The following is a 16,156-nucleotide window of genomic DNA, read 5'->3' as shown; positions in this document are numbered from 1 at the left end:
AGCTGAGAAATGTTTTTTTTCCCCACAACAATGCCTCTTGTACATTGTCTTATTATTTTTTTGGGAGACATCTATGTCATTTCCCAGCAAAAAATCACTTACTGGTTGAATAAAAGTAACTTTAAGTCAAAATTTTCCCGGGGTATAATAAATGATGGGCAGCACAGTGTGTGTGTGTGTGTATATATATATATATATATATATATATATATATATATATATATATATATATATATATATATATATATATATATACATATATATATACATACACAGTGGGTTGCAAAAGTATTCGGCCCCCTCGAAGTTTTCCACATTTTGTCAATTTACTGCCACAAACATGAATCAATTTTATTGGAATTCCACGTGAAAGACCAATACAAAGTGGTGTACATGTGAGAAGTGGATCGAAAATCATACATCATTCCAAACATTTTTACAAATAAATAACTGCAAAGTGGGGTGTGCGTAATTATTCGGCCTCGAGTCAATACATTGTAGAACCACCTTTTGCTGCAATTACAGCTGCCAGTCTTTTAGGGTATGTCTCTACCAGCTTTGCACATCTAGAGACTGAAATCCTTGCCCATTATACTTTGCAAAACAGCTCCAGCTCAGTCAGATTAGATGGACAGTGTTCGTGAACAGCAGTTTTCAGATCTTGCCACAGATTCTCGATTGGATTTAGATCTGGACTTTGACTGGGCCATTCTAACACATAGATATTTTTTGTTTTAAACCATTCCATTGTTGCCCTGGCTTTATGTTTAGGGTCATTGTCCTGCTGGAAGGTGAACCTCTGCCCCAGTCTCAAGTCTTTTGCAGACTCCAAGAGGTTTTCTTCCAAGTTTGCCCCGTATTTGGCTTCATCCATCTTCCCATCAACTCTGACCAGCTTCCCTGTCCCTGCTGAAGAGATGCCCCTCGAGCATGATGCTGCCACCACCATATTTGACAGTGGGGATGGTGTGTTCAGAGTGATGTGCAATGTTAGTTTTCTGCCACACATAGCGTTTTGCATTTTGGCCAAAAAGTTCCATTTTGGTCTCACCTGACCAGAGCACCTTCTTCCACATGGTTGCTGTGTCCCCCACATGGCTTGTGGCAAACTGCAAACGGGACTTCTTATGCTTTCTGTTAACAATGCCTTTCTTCTTGCCACTCTTCCATAAAGGCCAACTTTGTACAGTGCATGACTAATAGTTTTCCTATGGACAGAGTCTCCCACCTGAGCTGTAGATCTCTGCAGCTCGTCCAGAGTCACCATGGGCCTCTTGACTGCATTTCTGATCAGCGCTCTCTTTGTTCGGCCTGTGAGTTTAGGTGGATGGCCTTGTCTTGGTAGGTTTACAGTTGTGTCATACTCCTTCCATTTCTAAATGATCGCTTGAACAGTGCTCCTTGGGATGTTCAAGGCTTTGGAAATCTTTTTGTAGCTTAAGCCTGCTTTAAATTTCTCAATAACTTGATCCCTGACCTGTCTTGGACCTGTCTTGTGTGTTCTTTAGACTTCACGGTGTTGTTGCTCCCAATATTCTCTTAGACAACCTCTGAGGCCCTCACAGAGCAGCTGTATTTGTACTGACATTAGATTACACACAGGTGCACTCTATTTAGTCATTAGCACTCATCAGGCAATGTCTATAGGCAACTGACTGCACTCAGATCAAAGGGGGCCGAATAATTATGCACACACTACTTTGCAGTTATTTATTTGTAAAAAAATTTTGGAATCGTGTATGATTTTCGTTCCACTTCTCATGTGTACCCTACTTTGTGTTGGTTTTTCATGTGGAATTCCAATAAAACTGATTCATGTTTGTGGCAGTAATATGACAAAATGTGGAAAACTTCAAGGGGGCCGAATACTTTTGCAACCCACTGTATATAAAAACAAAAAGTTGCATACTTAGGTCAGTAGGGGGAAGCTGCAGAGGATTCCCCGATCCTCCGCAACCCTTCCAATTCTGTCAAGACCCTCATCATCTTTGTGGCTGGGATCCCCTTCATGTACCAGCGCAGCCGCACTGTGTAGGTGCCAGTAGGTTCACACATGCACAGTAACAGAGAGAAAAAAGCTGTTCACGAGAGGCTCCATGTAAGCTGTACCTGTGCAGTGTGGCCATGTTTGTACATCGACGGAAGCACAGCCAATCATTGACTTTAATGTTGAACATTGTTCAGAGGGTCACAGCACAGCTTGTTCAGAGGGGCGTAGGGAGATTGAAGTATAGTAAATATGTAACTTTTTTTTAAAGGTTACATTTAATGCATTTCCAACAAATAATCTATTGTTATCTAAAAGAAAACAAAGAAAAACAGCAATGTCCCTAAGGAGTACCATGTATGGCATAAACTCTGTACTAGTGGGCTTTATTCTTCAGCCATAGAAGCCGGAGTATGTAGTGCTAGTTTCCAGTTCTGCAGAAAAATACATTCTAACTTCGTTATCAAGTCAAGAAATGCGTTATTTCTCTTGTGTTTTCAAGCTTGCTGAGGAAGGCACACAAATCAATAATAACCCCACCAGCAAGTATGCATTTTTTTCCAATGCAAAACAGTGCTGCTTTGGAAAACAGCATTAGATAAAAGACATTTCTGACTATGTCAGTCTTTCTGACTTTCCCATTCAGTAGACTTATGCCTAAGACTTTAACTTTAGTTCTGTAATACAATGATAAATAAAACTAGTGAAGCACATTCCCAAACCTGCATTTCAGGAATCAATAGAGAGTCGCACTGAATTTTGTGATTTTTAAAGGATAGTCCATCAAAGGGAACATTCTGTTTCAACCATAGTCTGTGCAGGACTCAGTGCCTGGTAGTAAGTATTCCCCTGACTCTACATAATATCTCTAATTATCTGCATCCTAAAGTGAACCTGAACTGAGAAGGATATGGATATTTCCTTTTTAAATAATACCAGTTGCCTGACTCTCCTGCTGATCCTGTGTCTCTAATACTTTTAGCCACAGCCCCTGAACAAGCATGCAGATCAGGTGCACTGAATGGAGTCAGAGTGGATTATCTGCATGCTTGTTTCAGGTGTGTGATTCAGCCACTACTGCAACCAAAGATCAGCAGGACTGCCAGGCAACCGGTATTGTTTAAAAGGAAACCTCCATATCCCTCTCAGTTAAGGTTCCCTTTAAATAGAGGAAAGCATTAGGCAAGGTTTAGTCTCCACATTAGCAATATTCCCAAGTCCCAGTGATACAGTGTTATTCTGCCAGTTATTTAAAATCCCCAGGTTGAATCTAAGAGTGATGAAATTCTTTATTATGTAAAAGGATATATAATTATCTGCAAGGTGTTCCCGCCTGTCAAAATTATAATTCAGAATATTGTTTAAAATGGTTAAATACTTTGCACATTTCCCTACAGCCAATGCCAGTTTAATTTAACTTTGAGACAAGATAGAGTCAAGATAGTCAAGGAAAGGCAAAGGCTGGAATCTGAAGTTTAAACTTGCGTTTCATGGCATCTTGAATCCAATCCTAGAGAATGGTTCAGGTTCATCTTTTTGTTACGCAGAGACAGTAGCAACAGGCCCCAGGCTCAACCGCAGAAGTTCATTACCAGGGAGTCAACCAGTGTACACTCGGATCCACCAGAAGTGCAAGGCAGTATCACAACAAAGAAAGGATCACTGGGTCTCTACCTGGATTTATGCAAATAACTTGTGTCTTTTATTCACACCATAGTAGCAAAAACACAACGTTTCAACCTCACAGCCTTTATCAAATGTTACCATATAACAAAATTAAAACACACCCCAATGGGGGCAGGTACAAGCTTAATTGGTTAGAGAGAGATTTGCATTTAAAGACACAGTGTACAACTAGTTCATAGAAAGCATCTTAAACTGTATTCATGAATAAAAGACACAAGCTATTTGCATAAATCCAGGTAGAGACCCAGTGATCCTTTCTTCTATGTCATCTTTTTGTTACCTCACCCTGAGACCATAGCATATAAACAAGTGTAGTGTAGCAAGAAGTTAAAGGTAGTTATAAGTGACTAGAAGTGAGCTCTGCAGCTCCAGTTTGGCTTTATATGCTAGCCCCTAAAGATTTAAATACGACATCACCTGAGGGGTGTATCATGATCGTGTCATATCTGTCAATCGCATGTAGAAGATCACAGGCGTTTGCTATTGGCTCCTATGGCCATGTGACTGATAAGACCCTTCGCAGGCGTAAATGTGGCCTGTCTGATAAGGACCAATACCCAGGATAAGAGGTAATATGTCCTGGTCCTGATATGTTCTAGCTGAATATGTTTTCGGTTCTCACTGACCACTGTTAGAATTTAAGTATGATATGCTTGAATTGGTAGGCCTCAGTTACTTTACCTAAATAGGTTTAGTAAAAGTACTTGCTTGGCAGAGGGTCTCTTTAAGGCTCTTACAGCGAAATAAAGACAGTTCTGATTTTCAATAGAACATTTTCCTGGGTCTCACACAAGGCCGGAGTGCTTAATAGGCCGAAATGTACAGACCTCTAGGTTGCAGCGGGATAAACATGAGCCATTGTTATGGAAACATTCTCACAAGTACATTAAACAATAGTTACGTATTACCTAATTTCTGGGTAATAGGAGAGGAAACGCCATATTTGGCTTTTCCCATATGAGCAGGCGCAGATAGGGTCATCCATCACATGCTATTATCAGCCAATTGCATGCGATGGGGACTGGACCGCCCCTGCTCAGATGATGTCACATTTAACTCTTTAGAGGTTAGTATAAAATAGCTGACCTGGGCTCCAGAGAGTCACTTCTGACTTTTTATTTTCCTTCTTGTAACTTCCATTATCTGTATGCTGTATATACGCTAAGTGCATAGATGTAACATAAGATAAAGCCTGGAACATTCGCCAGGGATGGCCCAAGTCTGCATGGAACGTATAAGATTCTACAGACAGATTGCTTTGCTGAGGTAACAAAGATAAGATTATTGCTTGACACATCTGTATATCTGTTTACTGAATAAACACCTTAACCTGTGACGAGGTCTAAGCAGTTCTCTCTCCGGTGCTGTTGCTGTGGTGAGTGTCAAGTTATCACACTTTCTGTGATATGGTGCGAACAAAGGTGTAGTGTTGTTGCCCATAGCAACCAACAAATATTTATTACAAGTTCAACCACGTTTCTGTTCTCTTAGGAACTGTTTACCCCCTAGACTGAATGTCTAGGCCAGGCATGGGCAAACTTGGCCCTCCAGCTGTTGAGGAACTACAAGTCCCACAATGCATTGCATGAGTCTGACAGCCACAGTCATGACTCATAAAGGCAAATGCATTGTGGGATTTGTAGTTCCTTAACAGCTGGAGGGCCAAATTTGCCCATGCCTGGTCTAGGCCCAGGGCTGATAAATTGTTCTATGCCCTTTGTGAAATATAAACAACTGTACCCAAAACAATTCAGTATTGTTTCTTCCAGAAATGTCATTTAAAGAGACACTCTGCATATCCAGTCTTCTGCTGAAATAGGTTAAATGAGGGCCCAGAATTCAAGAATATAATTCTTAAATTCCAACAGTGTCCAGGGCCAGTAATATGTATAAAATTATAATGCAATTTGAATCAACAGAATTAGACCAGCACTGAATCAGAAGTGATCTGAAGGAAACTGACACCAAATTCTGCCTGCCTGGAATTTGATAAATAAAGCAGATACATTTCTCTGCTTTTCACTGGATACAGCAGAAGCTTTTCTGGATTATTTATGGCTGGTTCATACTGTGAACGATTCTGCTCTCTTCGCTGTTCACTAGCAATCGCCAAAGTGCTAGAGCAGTGTTACTCTCAGGGTGTTCTCACAGCAGTGTTTAGATTTTTCAAAAATCGAAAACATGCTGCCTGTACCAGAAAACGGTTTGTAAAGTTGCAATGTCTAATCGTTTATTGATTGCGTTTTGTAGAGCGAACTAGGCCTCACTCTGCAAACACTTCAGTCCAATCTGATAATTGTGGAATGACAACAGCAATTGTATAAATTTGCTTCTGAGTGAAGTGTAAGTTTGCATCCCAATAACTTGGACCAACCCATGTAAGATTTGGAAATTGGTGCTGCAGTCTATGTGCAAGGTTTTATTAATTGTCTATTTTCTCAAAAACTGGTGAGTTGGTGCGGCCAGTGAGGAATTACTTCAACAATGGGGGCACATCAATTGGCCATGGACACCTGGTACATCTCAGTTACAAAAAAATCTTTATTGCACAAGGATTACACTGTGGGTGTAATACACCTTAACCGACTCAAAGACACAGACAAAAATTAATTAAAACTTATTTCTGCGCAGAAACATGTAAATTAAAATTCGAGGAGCGCACCCGCACTTCCCCAAGTCAATACTCTAGGCTTACATGCATGGAGTCCGTCACATGACACCATGCTCCACGCATGCAAGCCCAGTCCGCCCGCACATGCACACCACCTCACACCATACACCCAGCAGCTGCCTTCCCCTAGTAGGGATAAGTCCTGTAGGTATTGGCGATAGTTGGCAGGCAAGCGTTACTTGGTTAGCAGCAGTGCAAGCATTAGTGCTGTTTGCCAGAGCAACGTCATCCAGACATCATTCTCCCAGTATTTTGGGCATGCATGTTTAATGTATACTTGCGGTAAGTCCAAGATGTAGTGCATCACAGATCAGGTTAGCTGTATTTTCTCCCCTCCTCCTCAGTGGCCTGTAGTCATATCCATCTTTGTGGTAGCTTGGGCCTCCCAGATCCCTTAACAGGGTTTCAAGTCCAGCCTCTCCAGCCCGTCCTCAAGATGTATGGGGGGATGATGGAATGCCAGTCACAGCCCTCCACATACTCAGTCAGCTCAGGATAGGCAGGAGACTCACCTCCATCAGCTTAGACATGCAAGGGCTGCAGAGCGCTGGCTAGCTGTGTCAGCGCTCAGGCTGCTAAGTCCATCTCTGCTCACTTCCGCGCTTGGACCTGCGCTGTGCTAGCCTTGCCTGTCCGGGTGGGGGTGCGGCTGACAGAGCCGTCTATCATGGATGTGATGCTCGGTGCAGGCAGCGGGGACGCGAAATCCGCGTGTGCGGCAAGAAGCTCCTCCCACCGATGTTTCGCGTCACATGACACTTCCTCAGGGTGTGGCTACAAGGCACAATGCTTGCCTACTTATGCGGGGGACACATCTCCTCCCAGTGTGGTTCCCCCGCCTCCATGATGATGTCGTCTTTTGTTCATCTGAACACAACTTTAAATTTGCTTCTGAGTGAAATGTAAGTTTGCATCCCAATAACTTGGACCAACCCCCCCCCCCCTTCCCCATCACCACTACCACCTCACTTCCTAAGAGCTTTTCCTACTTGTGAAAACACGCTGCTTATAACATACATATTATATAATATTAACTATGCTTATTACTACTGAAAATAGGAGTAAAGGAAAGCATGTCTCCCAAGCCCTTGTTTCACAAACAAATGAAAATTTACAGCTAGCCAGAGGCCCTGCCCTTAACGTACAAAGATGTTCAACAAAACCATAACACTCATATTGCCCAGGAAGTAGCTATATAACAAAGGCAAACAATAACATGAAATATACCGTAGTCCATCTATGAAAGAAGTATAGGCTTCCTATACAGAGTTCTTGCATTAATATAAATTATTTTCCCCGTGACATCTTCAAAATACAGCCCCTGTGTTACGATGATTTAAGCCTAACATGCTTTGAATCAGATTAATGTGAATCCTCCACTGTGAGTTAGTTTACATGTAAAAATCAGTTTAACCTATGTAATATATGAAGAGGAAGGTTACATGCCAATCCTAAAATTTATAAATGTCTCAAAGAATGGTTTCCTCTTGCAATTTACGGGAACTTCTGAAAACATGATTTACTGATAGACAGTCAACTTTTACTCTTGGTTTATAGCAGAGCAAGAAACTGATGTCCACTAGAACAGTTCCTCCCCTATAGCGACAAGCAAGTGTTTACAAGACAAATCACTCCTGTTTTGGCAGAAATATGAGTTCCCTTGTTTACAGTATCTGGGCTGTGAGACAAAATGTGCTGATTACCTTGAAAATATGGCCGTAAATCAAGATTACATCTACTGGAACTCTGCCGACGTAATGGTTTCCCCCTCTTCTTTTCTCGTTCATAAAACTGAAAACACATCAACAGAGTGGAAGAACAGAAATCTACATTAAAGTGAATCCGAGGTGAAAATAAACTGATGACATAAACAATTGTATTTATCCTCCTACTTTTTTTTAGATATCCTATGGTGTTATTTTGTTTATAAACCTTTACAAAGAAGACAAGACAAATAACATTTATATCTTGCTTTTCTCCTGGTGAGCTCAAAGCGCCAGAGCTGAAGCCACTAGGGCACGCTCTATAGGCAGTTGCAGTGTTTGGGAGTCTTGCCCAAGGTCTCCTACTGAATAGCTGCTGACTTACTGAACAGGAAGAGCTGAGATTCGAACGCAGGTTTCCTGTGCCAAAGCCTTTAACCAGTACACTATCCAGCCACTAGTAGTAGTAGAATGTTCTATTGTCTCTGTTCAGTGGCACCTATTAAGTGTCCCAGAGTTAAAATACATGAACTATTGACCCTTTTCAATCTCCCCTCTCCCCTCAGAAGTTGTGTTCACCAGGAAAACTTTTATGGCTGTAGTTTGCTCATCAGTGAGGTATACTATATTACTGACAAGTTGTCACTTGCATTCCTGAAAATTAACTCTTTCAGGCAGCAAAATAATAAAAAAAAAAGATAAACAGCCTGGTTATTCATATTTTTGCACTGTATGTGCACATGTTCATCTCATCATTTCACTGGTCGTTTCGGGTACACTTTAAACAGCTGTAATATACTTTTCTGTACATAAACCGGAATTGACAGATGCTTTTATTTAAGTATGACTGTTGTGAAACATTGTAAAATTCATTTGTATGCATATGTATAAACTGTACATATGTTGGAGTAAAGAGCACCATAAATTACTTTCTTTCCTATCTTATTGTATTGCATATTGCAGATGTACAGTATGGACAGAGTCATTCTGAAAGATCTGACAGGTTTTGAACTAGTCCACCTCCTCCTTTGGCATTCTAAAGGTAGCCATACACTGGTCGATTTGCCATCAGATTCGACCAACAGATAGATCCCTCTCTGATCGAATCTGATCAGAGAGGGATCGTATGGCTACCTTTACAGCAAACAGATTGTGAACCGATTTCAGCCTGAAACCGTTCACAATCTGTTGTGGTGGTGCTGCTGCTGCGGCCCCCGCCCGCCCGCATACATTACCTGCTCCGCCGGCGCGACTCCAGTCCCCCGGTCACCGCTGCTCTGTCTGCGCTCTGGTCTCCAGGTCCGGCATGCCTCACTTCTTCTAGCCCGGCAGGAAGTTTAAACAGTAGAGGGCGCTCTACTGTTTAAACTTCCTGCCGGGCTAGAAGAAGTGAGGCATGCCGGACCTGGAGACCAGAGCGCAGACAGAGCAGCGGTGACCGGGAGACTGGAGTCGCGCCGGCGGAGCAGGTAATGTATGCGGGCTCTATTGCGTCGGTCGTCGGGCACTCGAACGCCGCTAGCGACGCGCTCCCTACCCGCGGGCGATCGACGGTAATTTTCCGCACGGAGCGATCGACGGGATCGGACGAAATGGATCGAAATTCGGCGTGTAGCGCGAACGATTGGCAGCAGATTCGATTCCAGTGATCGAATCTGCTGTCGAAACGGCGGCAAATCGGGCCAGTGTATGGCCAGCTTAAGAGTTTTCTGTTTTTCAAAAGCACTTACTGGATGACAGTTGCTCAGTCCAACTGCCATATTAGTGTGAAAACAAGTAGGAAGGAAGGCCAGCTTCTAAGTATAGATCCTTTCCATATGGTGCTTTTGTAAAGAATAAAGGAAGTACTGAAAATCTTCTTTAGGGAGATGGACTAGTCTAAAATCTGTCAGCTTTTTACTGCCTTTTGTAAGCGAACGCAATATAGGAGAAAAGTAATTTATGGTGCATTTTACTCTGGCAGAAATGTACTTTATACGTGTAATGTAATATTATATATATTTTTTTTTGCAAAAGTGGTACTTGAAATGTCCATTTACAGCACAGTCCCCAGTATCTGGCGCCGGCTGGGAAATGCCTGATGCCGGATACATGTGCTTGCCAGTTGCTTGAGCGACCGGCCAAGGTGCTGGCAAAATACTCACCAAGTGTGGAGTCAAAAGAGCACAGGGCGGGCACAGATGTAGCTTCAATATAAGATTTTTAATGTCAGCAGACGGTCCCCGATGAGAAGCTCTCTACCTTATCTGACAGCTCAAACAATTTTGCATCATCAGTCACGTGTGGGGGGGAGTGTTTCCCATCCGGAAGACATGGGAACACCTTCTTCCTCCAACCTGTCCTTCCCACCAAAATCCTCTAGCCTCCCATACCCATTTTTTTTTGTGTTACTGATTTCTATACGTCTGTACCCATGCCTTAACATCTATATGTCTGTCTTCAATGTCTGTTAATTGCACTACAGGTAGTTCCCAACTCATGGGCACCCGACATAAGAACGAGCTGCCGATACGAACACCCGCCGATCCATTACTGACATCACAAAGTCAGGGGTTTCCTCTTCTGCTCTCCTCCAGCTCCATTTCTTCAGCAAAATAGGTGCAACGGAAGCTGCAGTGTGTGTCTCACCTGGTCCGCAGCGATCATCAACGTGTTCTCTTACTTCACTGTTCCTCTGCTGGCTACTCTTGGGTCGCATAATGATGCAATCAGGAGAAGCTGTCACTAGGGGGAAGAGTGAAAGGAGAGAGGACACCAAGTGATCCCTGCAGACAATGTGAGACACACTGCAGCTCTGCTACAGGGGCTGGAGGAGAGCAGGAAGTAAGAGTGCACAGCGGGACACAAGGCAAAGCATAGGAGGCACAAGGTGTACAAAAGTGCACAAAGGGGACACAAGGAAGTCTTAAAGAGGAACTCCAGTGAAAATAATGTAGTAAAAAAAAGTGCTTCATTTTTTACCATAATTATGTATAAATGATTTAGTCAGTGTTTGCTCATTGTAAAATCTTTCCTCTCCCCGATTTACATTCTGACATTTATTACATTCTGACATTTTTACTGTGGGCAGGTTATGTAGCTGCTCCTAGCTGTTTTGGCTGTTAGAGACAGCTGTAAACAGCTAATTCCTGTCTGTGAACATTGTTACATTGTGGCAGTTTGCCCAGAGTACCGCGGTACTCAGAGCTTCTTGTGGGAAGGGTTTCAGCACAAAATCAGTCATACAGCGCCCCCTGATGGTCTGTTTGTGAAAAGCATTTTATTTCTCATGTAAAAGGGGGTATCAGCCACTGATTGGGATAAAGTTCAATTCTAGGTTGGAGTTTCTCTTTAAGGAGGCACAAGGGAGACATAAGGTGGCACAATGTTCTGACTTAGGGACTGTAGGTTTGTTCTTAACCTGAATCCATTCTTATCTTGTTCGTTATGTTCATGTGTATCAAAAATAATTCTGGGTGTGACAACTGTCTTACTTGATTAATACATTTGCATTTTTGTAGCTTATACCTTGCCAGAGCAATGCTGTTGTTAGAGTATATATTTTTTCATTACAGTAAGTGAACTTAGAAATGTAAATTCAGCCACTTCCTCCCACAGATGAAAATGTTGGGGTGCAGGACTTTTCTACAAGGAGGCCCAGAATTGCATCTTGCATGGATTCGCTTTACAGTAAGTAAACTTAGAAATATAAATGCACCTAGCATTGGCCTCCGTTAGTTGAGCAGAAGACTGGCAGCCACTTACTCCGACAGATGGAACTCTTGGGGTGCAGGACTTTTTTACAAGGAAGCCCTAAATTTTGTCTTACATGAGATGGAAGGGTGAGGACTTAAGTGGGGAGCCATGTAGTGTTTAAAGCTTGCAAAATATTTATGGTTGAAGGGCCTGCCTGCAGCTAGCACTTCCTGCAGTGGTGAAAGGGGTAGTATGCCTCCATCTGTTGCTTCAACAGGTTGCAAGTTAGTCTTGGTTAGGTTATGTTGCTAAACAGAATGAGCCACACCTGCTAACAATCCGCTGAAGCTGGTGAGTGATGATTGTTCTGTAACTGACCCTACACAGTGCTGTATTCTAAAAAGTAAACCAATGTAAGCATCTAAGGGCCCATTCACACCTGAGCGGGAATCGCACGATTCCCGCTCGCGGCAAACCGCTAGCGGTTCTGCAAGAACCGCTACACATTGTAGCCAGTGGCCGTGTTCTCACTGCCGCGGTTGCGGTTAGCGATAACCGCAACCGCGTTGCATGCAGCGGTTTGCCGGCGACGAGCGTTCCGCGATTTGCGATCGTGATTAGCGTGCATAGCACGCTAATCGCGATCGCTCCAAAACCGCCGCAGTGTCCAGTGATTTTTCCGCGCTAATCGCGGGAAAATCACTCCCGCAGAACGCCGGCGGTAATCGCCGGCGTTCTGCGATTGTAAGTGTGAATGGGCCCTAGATGATTTGTCATTGCAACACAAGCCATTTTGTAGTTCAGTTATTTAAAATATAAGCAGGCAAATGGGTGAGAATTGGAATGTTCCCCTAAGATGTGCGGTGAGGCAGTCCCAGTATAGGCAGCTCTGTGTTCCACCAGTCAGGTAAAAGACAAAAAAAAGACAGCACACAACTGTAAACTGTCCTATCCAAGACAGGTCTCGCCTGGCTCCAATGTGGCTGTTGTCAGAAACTAGCCAGAGAAGGCGTGTGTCCCTTTAATGCCAGCCAGGGACCAGGCTCTCATGGAGGTGGCTAAAAGTAGAATCCCCCAGGGATGAGAGACAGAGCAGGCTTCTTCACACAATATCGATAGTCCAGGTGCGAATTGGGGACGCCCACTTGACTCGTGCAGTGTGGTTGTGAGGAGCAGCATCAACGTGTCCTAAGCCGTTAGCGGCTGAGTGCAGGGAATTGAACATTGCGTAGTTGCTAAGCAACACAGCATGGTTTGAGCAAACCAAATGGATGGCTTAAAAGGTTTATTGGGAACACAGGGCATAAAAAGCAAAAATCTATTAACCCTTCGCACTCTCACATGCAAATGTTCAAACAATTGCATTCACAGATTTACTCATCCAGGCACAACTGTTATCCCTACAGCTATGTTAAAAGCCGGGGGCTTAGTTCACAGAAGAATGCATTCTTATGCTTAGTCACCTATACTGCGCAGAAGTACCCAGGTAAACATAGGGCATAAAAAGGGGGCAAAGACAACGTGTTTTATGGAGGTTCAGCCTCCATTTCCTCAGGTCATCAAAATCAAGATAGTGGCGTCAGTATATATATATATATATATATATATATATATACTTAATTGGCATAACAATTTTCAGAACTGGCCAATCGGCAGTGCAGTAGGGAAGGGGTGGGACAGGAAGATGAATTAACTCCATTGGGTAGATAGCAAAGGGTTGGTGGGAAGATTATGGAGGGAACTAGTTCTGTTGAATAAATGAATATTCATTAGATAGCAAAGGTTGATGGGAAGGGTAAGGAGGGAACTAGTTTTGTTAAATAAATGAATATTAATTTATTATATCAGTCATTAAACGCCTCCAAAAGGTTATGTAAATGTCTAAAAATTGAGTGAAAGGACCAGATTATGAGTGTATCTGGACCACATTGTAGATTAATATGGATTATCTGAATTTACAATTACATATATTCCTAGAGGTAAGCAGTAATATAAATAATATTAAAATTAAAATCTATGTTTCAACTGTTTATGCAATAAATGTCTGCTTCACTAGGACAGTGTCCTGGATCCTTTCTTCTGCTGAAGTGAGCACAGTCAGAACTTTGTCTAGCCTGAGGCTTTATGATGGATTTAATACAGGGCAAAAAAAGCTGCAAGCTATGCCAGATGGCCAATTTTAATAGATTTTTTTTTTTAAATTTAGATCAAGGCTTTTATTTAGATGAAGGCAAGTTTTACTTCAGGTTATTCCTTAATTAAAACGAATAGGATATGGATAGATTATACAGTAGAAAAAACTATGAACGAATAATGATATATTAATACGAATATAATAATAATATATTAAACATTACAGAGGATTGTTCGTGGCCCATACACAAGGGTACTCCTCCTAACAATTATTGCTGGTCCTATGTACTTTCTTTTCACATTTTGTTTGTGTAGCAATGGGGAGTTTATGTGATGTGAAGACGTGGAGCATTTGTTGTTATGCACTTCTACCACCTCACACCACAAATAAAACCTTTAATCAAACAATAAAATTCCACACTTGCAGATAACTTCACTAGATGACTGCTAAGAAATAGGATGCTACAACTACTAATCCTGGTGCACTAGTCTTTTATCATTGTATGGCATATACTCCCTAGGGAGGAGAACATTAGAAGACCATATACATTCTCCGCCAATAAACCTTCCAAGTTCTCAATCTGCATAACAAATTTTTATTGTATCAAAATTACACACAGTTCCCATAAAACCCCCCATACCCCCCTTAAAAAAGCCTGCCTGGAACATGGAGCGCTCCTCACATACACACACCAACCAAACATGGAGCACAGTCTCTGGCCAGATTCTGCTGTGCAAAAAGCGTGGCTCAAATGAGAATTCCCCTATACATATGCAATAGTTGGGCAGTTAGGATCAATAATTCCAATTGTCATCTCATTGTCCTAATATAGATGGTATCTGCAGCAATCGTGAGAACTTGGAAGGTTTATTGGTGAAGAAATAGGATGCACCCAGAAAAATAACATAATATATTAAAAGGATAATGGATACAAAACATGCCTGACAATAGAAGAGATACAGAAGATGCCCAGGGGAATATTTATGGGTTATGGCCACTTTGCACCATTTGTATGATTGTTGTTAGTGATTAGAGAATATGGACATTTGTAATCACTAAACTTATACGGGCATGCATGTGAAAACACATCCTCACTAGTGTTGGGCGAACAGTGTTCGCCACTGTTCGGGTTCTGCAGAACATCACCCTGTTCGGGTGATGTTCGAGTTCGGCCGAACATCTGATGGTGTTCGGCCAAACCGTTCGGCCGAACTAAGAGCGCATGGCCGAACGTTCCCCGAACGTTCGGCTAGCGCTGTGATTGGCCGAACGGGTCACGTGGTTCGGACCCGAACGCGCTCTGATTGGCCGAACTGTCACGTGGTTCGGGTAAATAAATACCCGAACCACGTCATATCTCCGCCATTTGTCTGTGGGTTTAGCTTTGGGTAGGCAGGCAGGGTAGTTCGCGCTCCAGCCACGCTAGCCAGGGTCCCCCCAGTCATTGTGTCGCTGCTGGGAATAGTAGTACACCGCTCGCTCAGCCACACTATATAGCATTCTGTTTACTGCCACTCTGTGTACCTCGCTCAGCCACACTATATAGCATTCTGTTTACTGCCACTCTGTGTCTGCTGGGAATAGTAGTACACCGCTCACCCGCCACTGTATAGCATTGTGCTCTGTGTCGCTGCTGGGAATAGTGGTACACCGCTCACCCGCCACTGTATAGCATTGTGCTCTGTGTCGCTGCTGGGAATAGTGGTACACCGCTCAGCCACACTATATAGCATTCTGTTTACTGTTCTGTGTCTGCTGGGAATAGTAGTACACCGCTCGCTCAGCCACACTATATAGCATTCTGTTTACTGCCACTCTGTGTACCTCGCTCAGCCACACTATATAGCATTGTGTTTACTGCCACTCTGTGTCTGCTGGGAACAGTAGTACACCGCTCGCTCAGCCACACTATATAGCATTGTGTTTACTGCCACTCTGTGTCTGCTGGGAACAGTAGTACACTGCCGCTCACTCAGTCACCCTATTACTATATAGCATTGCTGGGATCTGTAGTACTCTGCCCACCCACCCATACCATTGTACTGCCAGTCACTGTGTATATTGCTGGGATCTGTAGTACTTCACTCACCGTCAACCACTATATAGCATTGCGTACTCTGCCAGTCAGTGTGTATATTGCTGGGATCAGTAATACTCCACTCAACGTCAACCACTATATGAGCTCACCATGAGTTCCTCAGAGACCTCCGCTGTAAGCAGCACTCCCAACAACAGCAACAGCCAACGCCCCACGCAAGCTATAACATCCACCCCAGCAGCCAGTGGTCAGCAACAGCCCT

This window comes from Hyperolius riggenbachi, chromosome 10 (assembly GCF_040937935.1).
Source record: "Hyperolius riggenbachi isolate aHypRig1 chromosome 10, aHypRig1.pri, whole genome shotgun sequence".
In the NCBI taxonomy this organism is placed as follows: Eukaryota; Metazoa; Chordata; class Amphibia; order Anura; family Hyperoliidae; genus Hyperolius; species Hyperolius riggenbachi.
This window is presented reverse-complemented; position numbering follows the sequence as displayed.